We start from the raw sequence: 15,114 nt of genomic DNA on the forward strand, positions 1-15,114 counted from the left end.
ATATACTCAATTCCACAGAAAGTGACTTCTTTTGTAAATAAAAGAAAACAAGAAAAGAAAGAAAGAAAGAAATGGCAAGGAAAAATAAAATATGTTAGTTTTCTCAAACACATTGAAACTACAGTTTACTGTGGGGAAACACAGTTCAAACTAAAACTTACTTTGGGGGCTTCTACACACAAAAAGATTTAATCTGATACTCCTTTCCTTCCGGAAAAGAAATGAATTGGAAGTCTCATTTAAACTCTTACAAATAGCTAGACATTCAAGTAGTTTAACCAAACTGTCCTGCCAGTTCAATCAAATTACTCTTAAAAAATAATGTTTTGAGAATTTCATGCAAAAAAAAATTTCATGTAAAAAAATGAGTTAAGAATTACATTTTTATTGTATTCACTCATTCAATACTGTGCTAAGCAAAGGATTATCAAAAAATGATTATGACTCTGTACATCGTAACAGCACAGTGTTCTTTGAGGGAAGGGAATGCAAATGACTAAACTTTTTATTCCTGTCCTTGAATTCTCTGATAAACTTTAACACAGCCAGCCTATTGGTCAGTGTTCATCCTCCAGTATATACAAAATCTGTATTATCTTTAATACAAATCTATTTTTTTCCAAAATTTTTAAAAGTTTATTTAAAAATAAATGATGATGGTATTTATGCTCTTTTCATCATATTGGAAGCTATCAAGTTATCAGTATACAAAAATTATCTATTCTAATTAGAGTGATGGAGGATATTTACCCCCCTCCTTATTTACCAGAGATGTTTCCTTCCATAAGAGATGCAATCTTGAGATAGCAGCAGGATTATATAATGGGCAATATTTTTGATGACATATATATATTCAAAGGAAAATTTGCACAGGTAGTTGAAAACAGAGTGCAAAGCATAGGTCTGGGAGCCAGAGATTCATCTCTGAAATCTTTACACTATGGGTTATGTGACTTTACACATAGGTTATTTTATTTGGTTCAGTTCTTTCATTTATAAGTACAGAATATAATATGCCTCTATGGAAGGAACACTGTGAAGATTAAAGAAAATGTATGTTACTGCCAACTATATAATAGATGCTGGCTATTTTTGTTCATTATTGTAGAGAGAGGGGAGAAAAAGTGTGTTGTAACACTGCAACATTGGCAACAGTATTTTTAATCTTTCAATTCAATGCTCATGGTGCAGGAGTGAAGAGAGTCGAGAGGCAAGTAACTAGATATTTTACTTCAGAGTGATAATAAATGAGCCACTAATGAGTTCTGTAAATGATTACTTACCCACCTAGCATCTAGTATCCTCCCCAATATTTGCCCACAGAATATCGTGAGAACGAATATAGGTAATATTTTGAAGTAATGTCTAATATCCAAAAAAAAAAAAAAAAAAGGAAAGTGGAGTTTTTTATTTTGTGCAAACAACAGTAGTTTCCAGTGATCAATGTGTTTTCATAGTTCTCACTATTTCTACCGATCCGTACTAACACCTTTCTTGGGATAGATGTCAAAAATTGGACAACCTATGTAAAAGGAACAAAACCTATTTAAATTATTCCTGTTGTTGGGATCCCTGGGTGGCGCAGCGGTTTGGCGCCTGCCTTTGGCCCAGGGCGCGATCCTGGAGACCTGGGATCGAGTCCCACATCGGACTCCCGGTGCATGGATCCTGCTTCTCCCTCTGCCTGTGTCTCTGCCTCTCTCTCTCTCTCTCTCTCTGTGTGACTATCATAAATAAATAAGAATTTTTAAAAATTAAAAAAAAGTATTCCTGTCGTTAATAATAATATATTGAGTATCATTCAAACAGAAGGACAAAACTGAGTTAGTTATACACTTCAGTTCACACATAAATGACCCTTTAACTAATTTGAAGAGCAAATGTGATAGAGATGGGAGCACAGAATGAAGACCATCGGGCCATGTTGAAGCTACTTGTTCATCTCACACACTCACTTTTTCTAAATCCCCTGCATGGAAAAATTTTGGCCTTTCCTCTACAGGCACTTAGTGGACTCTGAGGTCATCATTTCTTCAGGTTTCAGCTCCACGGTTTCATTATCAAGGATGGATTATCTGCAGAACCAGACTCCACTCTGCCCGGATGCCTTTGTCAGGTGTGAGCAACTTGCAGGTGGAGGCTGTTTCAAAAAGTCAGGGTCTAGCATTAGCAAAGAATCTTTCTGGCCAATCTATCCTGAGATGCTGCAAGACACAGGTGAAACCTCCAGCACTGATTCTTGCTTACTGGAGAATTATATCCCATCTTACCAATAGTTCCTTTTGTGATTTATTTTCTTCTAAGAATTTCATTCTCTACTCCTTTTATACCTCCAAGCATTAGAGACAATCTTGACGCAATATAAGAATATGCAAGATATCTCCCCCCACTAAATAAAATAGGTATCTATGTACATACTGCACATCCATGATGACAAAGTAAATTTAATTAAAGTAATTCCTTCTCTCCCAAGATTACTCCATCAATTTATGGTTAATTTCACCAATTTCAGTTCGTTCTTCAAATGGACATGGAATGAAATATCTGTAGGGAAAATGTCCAGGCATGCTTAGTTGGGGGAACTCCTTCGTATTCTGCGTGAGCCCATGCTTTCTTCACTGAGACTCTTCCAGCCTTGCACAGGAAATAAAAGAGGGTGGGGAAAACCAGAACCAGGGCAGGCTTTTAAAGAATCTAGTGGGTCATGGTTGTGCTGGCCTTCTTGGAATGACATATTCTTAGTTTGAAAGGGATATGAGCTGGGGGTAATTTGCAAATGAATTCATCTGCAAATGAATGAATGCATCAAGCACAATGAAAACACTGTGTCTGAGATTATACCATATTGCTCACTGTGGCCACTTCCACAGAATTTGTTTCTCCACCATCTGCACCAGTTCCATTCCACTATCCAACACGAGGCCCAGAAAAATGCAAGCCACTAAGAATAACTTGTGAAAGGGGCTGTGTGAACAGTTATTATGCTTGTGTTACTTCCTTAATACCCCTTTTTAATGAAAAGAAGAAACCTACATCAGAAGCAGCACTTAAAATTCAGTTTGGAGAGGCTTCTGGCCTCTACTAAGTAGCTTTTCCCCCTAATCTCTTTCTTCTTTTCTTCTTTGCTGTGTAATAATGTGTTTGAACTGAAGGAAAGCTAAGTTCTCACACCCATGTCTGGGGTAAACTGATTACTTTTTTAAGGGAGTAAATGGATAACTTCTTTATCTAGATTTTACAAAAGATGTTTTGTAAGCATGATCGAGTAATACTATTTTATACATATACTATCCAAAATCCACTTTTTTTCACTCCAACAAATTATTCCCCTTCTCATAGCTATCTTGTTTATGAGCAATTTAATTTCACCTGTACTCATAACTAACTGTATTTCTCTTACTATACATATCTAATTTGACAACTGTATATCAAAACTAGCCCAAATGAAGCCAACTAAAATAAGACTGAATGTCTATCTAGTTTGCATTTGGACCCAGGTGAACTACATCAATAAAATGGGAGCAAAGCACCACTAGATTTCACCATGCCTCTCATTTTCAGAACACTTAATGTTAGTTTGCTACAGAACCATGGATCTTACCTCAACGGAGGTCTGGGCTTCAAACCCTGAACTTATATCCTGGGCCTTAAAGCTGTATTTGTGATGACATCTGTGTGCTTCTGTAATTAGATCCACAGCACCTGCAACAAGTATTTTCACCTTTGAAATGTGTCTTCAGAAAAATAAATAATACGTTGAAAATTAGAGAAAGTATACAAGCATGTGTTGCTGTTTCTTTGAAAAAAAAATTCCTCCAGGAGTCTGGGAAATGGACCTAACCAACATATCACACTCTCCAAATTAAGTCCATGGAAAAACTGAATTTCTAGCAAATCTTAAATATTTCAAGGGTTTAATGACTTCTAATCAATGTTCCAAGTATCCCCCAGTACCATTCATTTATTCATTCATTCATTCCTTGATGCTATTAGAAAAATAGTTATGCAGTAGTCTAACCAACACAAAGCTATCTATAGCTATCACACTTTCCAAATACTGTGACCAGAGAGTATTCATGAAAGCACAATTTATGAAAATGCCATCAACATCAATTTATCCAAGAGACATTTACATTTCTGTGTCATGGTACAAAACAGAGAAAAATGTTGTAAGAAAAAAATATCCATCCAGCAGAGACCCAAGTCCTCTCTCTGTGTTTCCTTTTCTGTTGACAGGTGTATTTTCAATGATTCACATAAATTATTCGCAATCCATGTGCTCCACTTTTGGTATAGGACATTTCTCTAAAATTCTCTCAATTTTCTGAAACTTAAGTATCTACACAAACATTAATAACAAAAACAGGAAATGCAGGTAAACACAAATCTTTTCTGCATTAATCTCAGTTAAGATGTTTTTTCCTTCAAATTCAGTTCAAAGTGGATTCCATTTATAAATTTCACTAGCTAAAAAATTAAAAAAAAAATAAATAAATAAATAAATTTCACTAGCTCCATATAAGTGTATAATTCTAACTACACAGAGGGAAAACAACCTAACAAAAATGTGATTTATCTTTGCTAAATTACCACTGTGACATGGCATTACTTTGTCTAAATTAAGCAATTATGACATAATGGCAGAAGAATGCTACAATAAAAAAGTCATCCATTCCAGCTATTTTGTAAATATAGGAACACTTTTAAACGCACCCAATACACAATGTTCTAAATCTGTCAAGAAAAATAATTGACAAAATTATGAATTAATTTTAGAAGACTGTGATATAGTAACCCTGCAAGAATCAGGAGCTTAGAGAGGTAAGCAAATGATTAGATAATCTGCTAGCTTAGCTCAACTGAAAAAAAATAATACTTTAAATATTTTTTATGAGAAGCAACTTTTTAAAAATAGTGTGCTTTGTGCTGTATTAATAAAGCCTTTCTTGAGATGACCAAATTTTAGCTATTTTATTGGTGAGAGGAATTACATAAATTTTACTTGAGAAACTAGGGCTCATGTTAAAAAAATATTTTTTTAAAGTAGAAAATATGTGATGAGTTTAAAATAGGAGATGGAGAAAACAAGTGGGAAATTCTCAATAGAAATGTGATACTGGTTTCTTTTTCTGTCCATGAATCTAATAAAAGTTTTATGAAAAGGTTAAATCCTCTTGAACACTTAGAAATTATTTTAAAAAGGATTTAACGGCTGATGTTTAAGGTAAAATGCATATCTCTTCCTATAATGCCTAAACATCCTTTTACTGACCTTTGTGAAATGAAATTAAATGTTTTTAGAAGCAAACTCTTTCTTAGTTCATAAATATCAAAAAGTTGGTTGCTGTGGATTTCTTTTAAATTGAAATATATTGTCCTTTTATTTCTAACAGATGTTCTGTTGACTAGGCAATGTGATCACTATGTCACCATTTGATCAACTTCCATAGGAATATCTGACAATCCAATGGCGTTGCTGTTGGATTGCACACTACGGATGTGGAAATGCATACTCCCTGCACTGAGGGAATTTGGTGTCTCCTCCTTCCTTGGCATTTTAAAGCAACATGGATGCTGGAACCGTCACACACCCAGGACAAGACCAAGGAATCCATCTCTACCCATTGGCTCTCAGCCAGAAAACAAACCTGGTGCTGTGAGTACATGCACATCAATTTGGTTTTGAGCTCCTACATGAAAAATGTCATTGTCATCTGAACTCATTCTATGCTAAATTATATTATGTAGTCATTTATCCTTTAGTTATTTGATACATTTTTTAAAAGTTATCACATCCTAATTTTCCATGCCCCTTTTTGAGGTTTTCTAAACTCTCATACCCTATTTTTAAAATATTCTTATTTACTAAAGTTTTCTATATTAAGGTAAAGATAATACTTCTTGATGTCTAGTTCTTATTCCAAATCTTATTTTGTTTTCTTTTTAATTTTATTTATTCTAAGAATGGCATGCAGAAAGCAGAGACCAGTGGGGTTCTGCTGTAAGGAGAGTCCCAGACAATTTCTCAATTTACCTATGAGGAAGAACCAGGTTTTTTTTCCTGATATCTGTGCAGATTCATACCTTTGTAAATATAAGAAAAACGAATTTCTGGAAAAACAGAATTATAGGAAGGCATGCAAAATGCAAGATTAAACCATATAATTAGGTGTAATGGACACAGAATTATTTCTTCAGGTTGTTTTAAAAGGTTCTAGACACTTACTCTAAGTTTCTGGATGTGTCTTGTCCTGGTCTGTTGCTGACGGTTTGCAAACCAGCACCAGTCCCCGGATCTGATTACAGCACACGAGCTCGGACTCCTTCTCTCCAGCTGGCCTTTCTTTAGGAAAATCTTCTCTCTGCTGAAGGCTGTCTGATTTCCTTTCTTTATGTTCTCCTACCAGTTCTCTGTACTTCTCTGTCTCACAAAATACTTGAATAATGTATCATAGGACTAGTCCTTTCATTGTGTCTGACTTGCCCATGTTGATACGGAAGTAAACACAAATGGATTTACTTTGAAGCTAATGAATATCAGGTTGTGGTCCATTTGCTAAAGAGGCCCCTGTGAGTGAGGGAAGCTGTAGGAGCTGCAGGATGTCCCAGGTGAGGAGGGAAACAAGGCTGCAGTCAGTACGCATTACTGTGTAAACCTTTTCAGCAAATTCCCTGAAGAGATCCTAGAACAAAGGGACCTGAGGCGTTAAGAATATGGTGTGGCACAGGATGTAATGAGCACTGGGGGTTGTAGGCAACGGATGAATCACTGAACTCTACGTCTGAAACTAATGATACACTATGTTAACTAATTGAATTTAAATAAGTTAATTAAAAAAAGAATATGGTGTGATATCTTTTTTCATCCTAAATAAATAATGACTTGGCACCTAATTTTATATTTGCAATTTTACATCATTTGTCTCAAAATGAGTCGCCAAATTATGTAGGTGTCAAGCCCCAGAAACTCTGGATCTGCCCTCTGTTGAGCGCTTTAGCCCCAACAACTAGCACAATGCCCTAGAGGAGGCAGTCCATAAATATCCTCTGGCTGAATGGGAAATGAATAAATGATTAACTAACTGGTTTAGAGCTCCTCAGCAAGATTTCTGCGTGAAGATCCACAAGGGCCCTAATTAGTCTCCTAGAAACTCTTGTACACTAGCCTACTCTCAATAAAGGTATTACTAGTAGAATTTACCTTTAAACCATATGAGGTTCAGGAGGATCTTTAAAGCAGAGTTTTTCAAACCGTGGATTGTGACCTCTTAATAGTTTGTAAAAATCAACTTGGTGGTTTGGTGTATCAGAATGTAAATGCATCGTAAATACAGTAGAACAGAATGGAAAAGGAACAGAGTGAAATGAAGGAATAAAGTGGAAGGAAAAATAACGAGCATCACAAGAAATAAGGGTGAGTGTTATTTCATAAAACCTTTGTGGCAACGTCTGCACCCCGTGATTGTTTCTGTCTAGGTTCCTGGCCTGGGCTACTGCATGTCTCTTCACTGATCTGTCACTCCTCTCCAGTTTTTCTTCCCATGAGCTCCAGATTGATCTTTTCCAAATACAAACTTGGATCATGTTACACACCTGTATAAAATCTTCAAACTGATTGGGAAGATTGTTTGCAGAGGGCCCAATATCCAGCAGCAAGTGTATGACGGTACGAGGAACTCACCTGACCCAAGTTTATCTGGTACCTCAATGATAAAATAGAAGGAAACTCAAAAAAAAAAAAAAGAAGAAGAAGGAAACTCGACAAATCCTTTACAGTGCATTGTGACGGAAACACACAAAGTATAGGCTCAGTATAATCTGTCACCCAGAATAAGTTCTCTCATGACCTAAGTTGCCCTTAAATAAACCTGCTTAATACAGTCAGGAACCACGGGAGTGAAAATAGTGGGAACATCAGATTTTCTAACAGGATATTTCAAGTGTCAGCAGTTTAATGTTTTCTCTAAGTTTTATTATAGTCCTTATCAAATCTGACAGGAATAAAGAAATACTAGCAGAGGAATGGTGAAACCCATTGTGTGCCAATGATCTGACTCTGAACAATAAACTTTAGAATATTTAAATAAAACTTCATCTATTTTTACTTTTAATTTTGTTCCTTTCTAATATAAAAAGAAAAAAATGATCTATGCATTCAAGAAAGACTTGATGAATGTCAACGATATACTTGTTGCAGCATTAGTTACTAGAAATTTATAAAATGAATGTCACAAACCCTGCCTGCAGAAAGCTCAATTTCAGTCATCAGGATAAAATCAGCAGTTCCTGACTTCAGGCCCCCTCTTCAAGAAGACCAACTAGCAATAGTTCTTAAACAAGGCGCCATTGTGAAAATTCTAGAGCCCACCCCCAGGGGTGAGACAGAAGCACCCACCCTGACCCACAGAGACCAAGAATATCACATTAGAACGGTAAAAGCAACTACACCCTGACCACATCACCCATCTTCAAGGCCAGCACAGTGGTGCTCTGAGAAAGCCCCCTTGGGCCTATAGTTTCTTCAGCAGGAAGAGATTCCAGGGTGGATATCTAGCTCCCCAGGGTTGTGGCACACTTCCGGAGAGACTCACTCAGGTTTCACGTTTCAGGAATCACTGGGAGAAATCTGTGGGGCTTGACTCTGGGGATCAGTCAGAGATCTGGAAAAGGGAGAAGGGCTTATAGCAACCGGTATTCAGATCTTGGCAGATCTTATTCTTCCCTGTAGCAATGCCTGAGCAGAGATCCTAGCTAGAGGCTCGGCCCATCAACAGAGTCGAGTCAGTGATCCCTTCTGACCAGGGACTTTAGTTGGCAGTTTCGTCTGACTTGGGTCCCCAGCCAATGAACCATATCAGCAGTGGAGCTTGTTCTATAGCCTCTCCCAGGAATGGAAGCAAATTTGAGGGTCCACCCAACCTAAGTATAGCTTGCTGCCCCTCCTGACCAAGAAGCCTAGACAGAGAACATAGGAAACTGGAGCACAACTGGCAGGAGCCTAAACAGTGACACTGGGCAGCTCTGGAACCAGGATGATACCACCCAGCCACAGAGTCCAACATACACCACTCGCCCAGTGAATATCCTTCTCAATTACTGAACACAGCCTACAACCATCCCAGACAGGGAACAAATCTAGTCACCACACCCAGTCACATAGCACAGCCTGCAACTCCACCCAAAAAGGGAGCCCAGACAGTGACCCCACCTGACCATAGAGCACAGTCAGTAGTAGCTCCACTCATTTACAAAATATAGCCGAGGGCCCTTCCCAACCAAAGAGGATAACCAGGGGTGCCTGTCTGGCTCGGCTGGTTAAACAACTGCCTTGGGCTCAGGTCATGATCTTGGGGCCCTGAGATCAACCCCCATGTGGGGTTCCCTGCTCAGTGGGGAGTCTGTTTCTTACTCTTCTCTGTGCTCTCTCTTTCTCAAAGTTAAAAAAAAAAAAAAGCATAACCAGCTACTCTGCCAAACAAAAGAGTACAGCCAGGAACCTGATCATGAAGCATGGCTAAGGATCCCACCCAACTTGGGGGCATAGCTTGTGGCCCTGTATGAACTCAGAGCACAGCCTGAGACTCCACTAACCACGACTGGTTGTAGAGACCAGCCCACAGTCCTGTCACTAGATAGATCATCCAGATCTATCCAGATCATCCAGACAGAACCAATAAGGTAAGAGTGGATTTGAACATTATAGACCAAATGGGCCGAACAGACATATAGAATATTTCATCCAACAGCAGCAGAACACACATTCTTCTCTAGTGTACAAAGAAATGTTCACCACAATAGAGCATATATTAGGACACAAAAAGGATCTCAACAAATTCAGGAAGACAGAAATCATATTAAGTATCTTTTCTGACTATAAGAGTGTGAAACTAGAAATCAATAAAAGGAGAAAAGGTGGAAAATTGACAAATAGGCAGAAATTAAACCACATGCTCCTGAACAATTAATGCTTCAAAAAAGAGATCAAAGGAAAAAATTTTTTTTAAATCTTGAGGGAATTGTAAATGAAAACATAACATATCAAAATTTATGAGATGCAGGGGCACCTGGGTGGCTCAGACAGTTAGGCATCTAACTCTTGGTTTTGGCTCAGGTCATGATCTCAGTGTTGTGACATGGATGGCTGGGACTCCTCATGCATTGGGAAGTCTGCTGGAGATTCCCTTTCTCTTTCCATCTCCCTCTGCCCCTCCCTCTATTCACATGTGCACACGTGAACTCTCTCTCAAATAAATCTTTAAAAAATTATACAATGCAGCAAAAACAGTTCTAAGAGGAACATTTATAGCAATAGCTACAACTCAATTGCAAAAAAGTAAAATAAAATGTGATTTTTTTAGAAGGGCAAAGGACATGAATAGTCATTTTTCCAAATAAGATATTCAAAGGGCCAACAAGTACATTAAAAGGTATCAACACTGTGAGGTGCCTGAGTGGCTCAGTCAATTAAGTATCTGACTCTTGATTTCTGCTCAAGTCACAATCTCAGGGTCTGCTTAAGATTCTTTCCCTCTCTCTCCATCTCTCTCCCTCTCTCTTTCTCTCTCTTTAAAATAAATAAATCTTTTTTTAAAAAAAAGGTGTCGGGTGCCTAGGTGGCTCAGCCAGTTAAGCATCTGCCTTCTGCACAGGTCACGATCCCAGGGTCTAGGGATCCAGCTCCATGTCGGGCTCCCTACTCAGTGGGGCGCCTGCGTCTCCCTCTCCTGCCTGCTGTTCCCCTCTGCTTGTGCACTTTCTTGCTCTCTCTCTCTGTCAAGTAAGTAAATAAAATATTTTTAAAAAAAAAAGTGTCAACATTGCTAATAATCAGGGAAATACAAATCAAAACCACAATGAGGTATCACCTCACACCTATTACAATGGCTATTATCAAAATGACAAGATATAATGAGTACTGGCCAAGATGTGGAGGAAAGGGAACCCATGTGCATTCTTGGTGGGAATGTAAATTTACACAACTATAGAGGGTCCCTGAAAATTAAAAATAGAACTACAGTATGATCCAGCAATTCACTTGTTGGTATATATCTGAAAGAAATGAAATCACTATCTCAAAGAGGTACCTGTACCCCCATGTTTACTGCAGCATTGTTTACAATAGCCAAGACATGAAAACAACCCAAGTGCCCACTGATAAGTTAATCGATAAAAACAATGGAATACTAACTTTGGGGGATGATGGGGGAGTAGCAGGATCCTAGGCTCACATCATTCCTTGGATACAATTACATAACGTTTACATCAGGATATATAGCCCAGAAAATGACCCAAAGACTGGCATAAGAGACTCTCCACAGCTAAAAAAAGAAAAGAGGTCACAACAAAGAGGGTAGAAAGGGCAGAGACCCAGTCAGGAGCCAAATAGGGATGCAGAGAAGGGAGAGGGCCACATCCCACACCAGGTATTCCAGGCACAAGAGACCAGCACTGGAGAGACAAATGCCCAGAACACTTGATTTTGAAAACCAGAGGGGCCTAACATCCTTTATAGGTTCTTAAAATGGGCAGGGTTAGAACCTGGAACTGTACAAATCATCAGGCTGCTCTGGGAGGCCCCACAGGGCAAAAGGAAAACGAGAGCCCACCCTTAAAGAGAGAGCACAAGAGCCCCTCTGAGATACAGCAGAGAAGCAGAAGTTTAAAAAGATCTTAAAAACACCTGGGGCATAAGGAAGGGAGATGTGTTTACTTATCTCAGAGCATGTGCTAGAGGAGCAGGAGTGTTCTGAGGTGGTTGCAGATCCCATCCCAAAGGAATTACCATGGACCTTGCTGGCACCACAGGCCCACCCCTGTGCTCTCCGGCCTACTCACCCCTCCAGCCCTGGAAAAGGACTTTTTCTAAAGTGGCTCAAGCTCCCCTCCCATAGCAGATAATTTGTTGGGGCTGCTTGCACACTGCCACACTTGTGGCACAGCTTTGGATGAACTCCTGCCAAGAACAAGTTAGCAAGAGAATGCGAGGGTGGGGAGTGCCATATTAACAAGGTTTACCCAATCTCTTATGAGAGGGGACCCAGAGCCACTTTATTAACATGCTTAGGATCATATAGCCAGTAAGTAACAGAACTAAAATTCAAACCCATATGCCCTGGGTTTGAATTCCACAATGTTATAACGCCTGTCGATAAGTCAAAAATAGAAATATGCATATAGTATAATGGGTAGGGATATATCTAACTTAAATTTATTAGAGGAGGGTTGGAGAAGTTATTTTAACAATAATAATACCTAATATATTAGGCACCAGTTACATACTAATTCATATTGTGCTTATTTACTGTGTTCTAAGTACTTCACATGTGTTGACCCATTTCAACCCTCAAGGTCAGCCTCATTATTATCTCCATTTTACTAACTAATAGCCATTCTCTCCTCCTTCTCTCCTTCCTTTCTATGACATTAGGTGAGATAATCTATTTCAAGCTGATCCCCCTATATTTACTAGGTTTTCTTCAACTCCTGGTTGTAAGGAACCTTGTACTAAATTACTATTACTTAGGGTCCCCACTAAAAATTATCATACTTTCTACCAAAAACATATTTAAAAAGTCAAAATTTCAAATAGTATAAAAATGGCTGACCTGGGGCGCCTGGGTGGCCCAGGCCCTGGGTGGCGCCTGGGTGTTAAGCATCCGACTCCTGAATTTGGCTTGGGTCATAATCTTGGGGTGATAGGTTTGAGCCAAGCATCAGTCTCTGTGCTAGGTGCAGAGTCTGCTTGAGATTCTCTTTCTCCCTCTCCCTCCCCCTGCTTATGCTCTCTTTAAATCAATCAATCCATCAAATCTTGAAAAGAATGAAGCTGACCTTTCCATGGATTCTGTGATTCCCAAGTATGTTTCTTATTCATGTATAAAGAATCAAAGAATGACTTCTTGCTTTTTTCCAGATGTGTGCCAGGTAGTTTGGGTAGATGGATGAAAAACTCAACCTCTGCATGTAAGGAGTTTTTACTAAAATGAAGGACATTGTGTTAATTGGTAGTTAAAACAATATAAAAATAAAGTAAAAAAATGAAAAAACAAATACAACATTTTTTTAATTTTTAAAAATTTAAAAACACAATACGATAGCAGAGATTGGCATGACTTGCTTTGGGTTGCAAATAAACAAAAACCATACTGGCTTAACCAATGAAGGATTTATTTTTATGACATGATGAGAAATCAGGGGGTGGCAGACAGAGAAGGCAATAAAAAACCCAGGATCAATCAACCTTTGCTTTTCTAAACAAGTGACTCTCATCCTCAAGGTCAAAAACTGGCTTATCTATCTGATGCTCATGCTTCGCATTCTTGGCAAGAAGAAGGAGAAAGAGAAAAGGTACCTGCCCCTTTCTATCTAGAAAGCAACAGTCTTCCCATAAGCCCATCTTCTAGAATTTATTACATTTCATTGCCTGGGACTGCTCTTAAGAGTCTGGAGAAGTGACTATATTTATCTGTAGTATGGTCTTCCATTGATAAAGAAAAAAAGGAAGAATGGATATTGAGTAAGTAATAGCAGGATCCGCCACATGAGAAACACATGCATTTCAGAGATGGATAAAGAGAAAGGAACACATACATGAAGGGTATAGAGAGGTACATTATGAGAAGCATGTGACAGCAAGGTGTCACAGAAGCATCAAATGCCACCTCAAGTTTCAACAAGAGAAAGGCAGAAATATACCCACTGATTATGGCAATCAGTACATCATAGGGGATGTTTGAATATAATGACAGTATACTGTTTAAGGGAAGAATTCAAACACTGTAGTGCATTAAAAAATGTGGGTACTAAAATAGACAGCATTAATACACTCGGTGCAAAGAGATACAAAGAGGTTAGGGCCATCATTTATCCTAGGGGGACTAGTGAAAATAAAATTAAGGTTCATCCAGGGAGAACTTGATATGATGCTCCCTGGGCTACTCTACCTAAGTCTATCAAAATGGTCCCTGCTTATAGGGCTGATATGAAAAAAATAAACTCTTTCCTTTACAAAGTCCTGTCCCTGAAAGAAGTATTACCATTCGCTGCAATGACCAAGAATAGGAAGAGCTCTGTCTCTCCTGCAATTACATATGCTGTGGCTATGTTCTCTTCCTTTTGCCTCTGGATTATAGAAATAATTATGAATAGCTAGAATTGCAAGGCAGGTGCTCAACAAATCAGATAGGCTGCTAAAAAAAAAAAAAGATAGGCTGCTTTTACAAAGTATACTGTTTTAACTAGCTCTCAGGATTTGTATCCTAAATAATTATTTATTTCTTATCGTATTCCAAAGGAAAGAGTATTGAGACAATGTCATTCTTATCTCCTGAAAGCATACTGGGAACAAAAAATTTGCTTTTGAGCTTTTTTATGTCTCTTTTGTTGGAAAATGAGCAATCTTAACAAGGAGGATATTTGAAATATTATATTGATTTTCTTGAAGTTATCCCAACTACCGAGGCACAGAATAGTTGCTATATTAACCAATTATTCAAAGTCGAACTTGTCACTTCAAGTATATTCTACACCAAGAAATATTAATAAAGATTCATGTTAGAGATAAAAATAAAGTCACTTCAGTACAACAGGCTCAAATACCTCCTCCAATTTTGAGTCTCTTAAACTTTATCAAATGTAGACTCTTGGTTTCTTTAGCCTTGTATAATAACTAAAATGAAAATTTTATCAACTGATTATTTTAATCTGTTGGGTTTAGGCTGTCAAAGTACCCTTCTGCCTACAATGTTTTTTTTCCCTTCATTATATTTAGGAACAAGTATCTTGAAATATAATAGTATCTTTACAACATTAAATTCAACTAAATTTAGTAGTCCCTTGGGTAAAACAAAATTCACTTGTGAGAAAACAAACAAATTTGCAGAAAAAAAAAATACTAAAATCTACAGAACTATATTCCAGCACTATCCCAGTTTAAGGGAGTTTTGAATGTGTCTAGACACCTTATGAGAAACAATTAGAGAAAAGATTAATATAGCTGATGACGTTCAGATCTCGTAGGGCACTGCTGTTTATTCACATATTTAGATTATTAAATAGGAGAAATAGTAAGAACCAAAAAGAAAAGATGGATTTCTATACACTATAGGAAGAACT

General features: G+C 37.9%; 1 long non-coding RNA gene across 3 annotated transcripts in view; it reads right to left on the reverse strand.

The window, feature by feature from the left end:
• Positions 1 to 1,676: 1,676 nt before the first annotated feature.
• LOC121487206 overlaps positions 1,677 to 15,114 on the reverse strand; it is a 33,648-nt gene continuing 20,210 nt past the window's right edge. For 2 of the 3 annotated variants that reach the window (XR_005986792.1, XR_005986791.1), the window contains 2 exons: positions 6,227 to 8,660; positions 1,677 to 3,702 (listed from right to left, as the gene is read on the reverse strand). This is a non-coding gene — a long non-coding RNA (uncharacterized LOC121487206). The remainder of the gene's footprint in view (positions 3,703 to 6,226; positions 8,661 to 15,114) is intronic. The other variant, XR_005986793.1, reaches the window with a different exon arrangement.

This window comes from Vulpes lagopus, chromosome 3 (genome assembly GCF_018345385.1).
Source record: "Vulpes lagopus strain Blue_001 chromosome 3, ASM1834538v1, whole genome shotgun sequence".
In the NCBI taxonomy this organism is placed as follows: Eukaryota; Metazoa; Chordata; class Mammalia; order Carnivora; family Canidae; genus Vulpes; species Vulpes lagopus.